The sequence below is a fragment of the Apis dorsata genome, unplaced genomic scaffold, assembly GCF_000469605.1.
Source record: "Apis dorsata unplaced genomic scaffold, Apis dorsata 1.3 scaffold_429, whole genome shotgun sequence".
NCBI classification, from domain to species: Eukaryota; Metazoa; Arthropoda; class Insecta; order Hymenoptera; family Apidae; genus Apis; species Apis dorsata.
In genome coordinates this window covers 282588-287082 of record NW_006263682.1, presented here as the reverse complement: position 1 = coordinate 287082, position 4495 = coordinate 282588, and positions in this window count along the sequence as shown.

Genomic DNA, 4495 nt, shown 5'->3' with positions numbered 1-4495 from the left:
ATTTATAATAATATTAGCTTAATTAAACAACTCTATTAAATAGAATTAAAAGAATAGACATACTTATTACAATAAAAAAAAATTGCAAATGATTCATCGGAATGTAAATGATTTGAAAAAACGTATTGAAGAAATCGGCGCAAGTCTATAGATACGGTAATATGAGCCAAATTTTTGAAGTGAAAGGGTCGAAGAATCGGAAAGAGAATTACTTTGAGAGTACGCAAAGCATAGAGGTTGGAATTGAATACGACATTGCTAGGTGGAACTATATACGTCCGGGTCATTAAAAGCGGTACTTCTGAACCCTACAGATACCGTCATCACAATGCATTGCACTGTGAATAATATGCTCTATTTACAAATTAAAATATCCGATTTCAAAATATTCCACGGTATTTAATCAATATTGGCCCCATCTGTATTTTGCTTAGTCTTTATATTTTTTTTGTAAATGTCATAATAGATTTTTTATTTTATTTTCTTATCTTATATTATTATATTAGTTTATTAAAAATGTTTTGTATTGATAATATTGGGAGTTAATAAATTAGCAAATAAATAAAATAACTATTTTCAATAATAAATAAAATAACTATCATGTAAAAAATATACGAAAATTTTAAGTTAAATTTTTTAAAATAATTTTTTTTTTATAAAAAAATATCTATTGATATTTTCCAAGTAAAAAAAAATCATAAATCTTTTTAACCTTTTTAAAAATTGTTTCATGCGCATTCTTCAAATACAAAAAACGGTACTTCGAGAAAAAATAGAGTTGAAAAGTCAATTTTTTTAAGTAACGGATTTTTTTAGGTTTACGACAGCATTGTTTATTTTCAAATAAACATTGGATTTGAAGTTTAAAATGTTCTCGTCGTCACGTAAATTTTTTGTGTAATAAAACAAAATTTAGCTAAACAAAAAAATTATTTACTATTTTATTTTCTTTTCTCAAAAAAATACATATAAAAAATTGGTATTATAAATTATTTTTCCGCTACTTTTTTTAACGGTACCTTCTAATGACAAAAAACTAATCCCACTATCCTTTCCGTAGTAACGGAAAAAACTGGACTTTTTAGCCGGTCAATTTTTACCGATATATAAAAAATGATAAAAAAAACGATCGAGATATTTAATTTTTTCATTAGAATACCAATTTTTTCCTAATAATAGTTTTTAAATTAAAGATTTTTTTTAAGAAAAATTTACTCACATTGTTTATAATTATTGCTTTATTAAATTTTTACTATTTCTTTAATTATATGTTCTTTTTACATTCGATTTATTAATAAATTTATATTAATTATAATAAACAATTAATTAATAAACTTATGCATTAAAAATAAAAAAATTAGAATAGATATTTTTTGTATTCGTTTTTTTTTTATAATAAAAATTACAAAGTACAAGCAAGATAAATGAATAAGAAATATACATAACTATTTTAAAAAATTTTCTATGTCTCGATTGAAGCACAAATTACAGGGCATCATGTAAGTAGAAACCGATAATATCACATTCCATTGTCATTTTGTAAAGGTAACACAATATAAACGCAGACAACCAGATTCTCGTTAAGTATGGCCCGAAGGCTCTAATTAAAATAATAAACGGAAAATTCCGAGTTTCCATCATTTATGGAAAGTTCTGTTTCCAATGTATTCTCGCAAACGCGATTTCCTACAGATAAATGGACAGGAATGCTGCTTTCGCCTTCGCCTCTGTATACATATAAATGTTTCTATATTACATCACGAAATTGCCTCGACGTAAGAGACATGGATATTCTAATTTCAAATTAATATTGAAAAAATTGATAAAATATAACGATGTTAAAAAAAAAAATAAATAATAGATAAATTAAAAAAAAAACATATTTTATTATTCATATAAGAACAAAAACAAGAAGAAAGAAACATGAATTAATCAAATTGATTAATTAAATATTGATCTTTTATAAATAGAAAAAGAAATAGAAATAAAAGGAAATGAAAATTGGAAAATTACAAAAAATGATTAGAGAAATATATAGTAAAGAGATTTAGATTTAAAAAAATTGAAAATAATAATAAAGAGAAAATAAGGATGGAAGAAAGGGAAGAGGAAGACAAAGAGACAGGGTAGGAAAGTAGGTGTAGAGAATGAGGGAATAGGGAAGGGACTAACCGCGAAGAGGAGTTGGCGTTTTCATCGAAAAGGAAGGTTAGTTCTAGCGTCTCGTTACAGCGGTTGGTTGCTGAAAGCGTGGATGACGCGGAAGTGGTATGAGGCGGCGGCGGGTGAAAATTCCCGGAGGGTGAAGCGGTCCTGCCGTGTTTTTCGCCGATTGAATCAATTAAAGAGGAAAAACTCCCGGGGTAAAATATTCGAGACGTGTCCTTTCAGTCTTGTACCGCGAATACGTGCGTGCTCGTATGTCCGTACCAATCGAGATGCCGACATGATGGTTCGCCTTCGGAATTACTGGACCTATAGTGGACTTTGAACAATTACTTCTCTTTTCCTCTTCCTCTTCCTTTTATTTTCTTTCTCTTTTCTCCTTTTGACCACCTTTTCAGAAAATAAGAAAAAAAACGGTCCAATTGTTTGAAAATGTTACATTTGAATAACTATACGAGTTTGTAACGATACATTTTTCTTTGACAATAATGTAAAACTTTTAGCGATAAAATTTTAATGGAGTTAGAAATCAGTGTAAACTAAAAATAAAATGATTTAATCATTATGATAAGAAAATGCAATTTCTTTTGACATTATTGAATGATTTTATAATAATTTTTAAAATTAAATTTTATATAATTTTTAAAATATTTCAAATATTAATTATCTATTGATTTTACGTTAATGACATAAAAGATAAAAAATAAACAATTTTTTCAACAAAGTTAATTATATTGTTTTATATATTATAAGAAAGTTGCATTCTTTTTTCTGTTTTCAACAGAAGCAAGTAAATAAATATATTTTATTGTGTAAATTATAACATAATGATTAAAGTAATAAGATAAGAGATATAAGTAATATAAAAGTATAGCTTAAAGAAAAGAGGAAATAAAAGAGATTGTAAGACAGTGTCAGGCAACAGAGTTTAATCTCTTAATTACCGAGAAATAATTTCATGCTGGTGTGCTAAAGTCGTTGCAAAGATTAATGGTAACAGTACACTGATAAATCTTCCATCCGGCTTGTTTGTTAAATAATATCATCGTTACCCAGATACAAGATTGCGAACAGTTTCTCTTGTTTCATCTGCATACATGTGACTATTCTCAAATATCTTTTCGTGGTAGGTATATATAACAGCAGATGCAATAAAAAATCTTGGAAATTTCATGAAATTTAATATTTAATAGTAAAACATTCTATCGATTTAAAATATGGAAACGTGAACATGTCGCAAGAAATAATATAAATAAATCTTTTTAAATTATTGATGTTATAAAGATAAAACAAGATCGATAGAGAAAGATGAGGAAGAGGAGGGAGGAGGATAAATAAAAATCCAAAATTGGATATGGCTCAAATGAATGGGAAGTACTATTATTCTTGTAAGATAAGAATTATGACATCTAGCATGATTCGAATGAATCTCATGACATTATGTGATTAGTTTAGATAGAAAATGTTATAATTTTGTTTGTAGAGATTAAAAATTTCAACTTCAAAAGTTTCAATGTTTTATTGGTAAAATGATTGTTTTATATCATTTGCATTTAAAATTTATATATGCAAATAAAATCTACTAAAATATAAAATAAAAATAAAAATGTAGTGATTTTATATTCTATAATTCTTAAACATTTTTGATGTAATTTGTATATTTTTCTAATGCATATTGAAATATAAATTTAATGTTTAGTAAATTGTACAAAACTAGATATTTGATTATGGAGCAAAATTGAATATTTAATTAAATCTTTTTTTCTTATCATTGAAACCAAATGTTATTTTTTTTTTTATGACTTTTATAATATATGTTTGGTAAATCATAATATATATAAATATTTAAATTAATAAAATAAGATAAAAATCACATGGAAATAAATTAAATAATACAAATAATAATGATTTTTTTATAGTAATAATTCGATATAGGTAATATCAAATTCGATATTATAATTCTTCTCATTCAAATTCTAATTTATTTGCGATTTCTATTTAAAAAATCTATTAAGTAGCAGAATAAATTGTATTATTTTTATTTAATTCTTTTTTGTTTCATATAATTTTTTATACTAATATAATATAATTATTTATATTTTTATTTTTTATTAACTTTGACATATAAATATTTAATATTCGTTAAATTATTTCAAAGTTAAAATTGATATTGGAAGAAAATACGATATTAGTAAATATACTTTTAATAAAAATTTTAATGAAAATTTTGAATTATAATATCATTTTTGAAATAAATTGAAATACCTTAAATTAAAATAGGTTAAAAAAGTTTGCCAATAAATTTTGAAATAGAAATTAATATAATTAT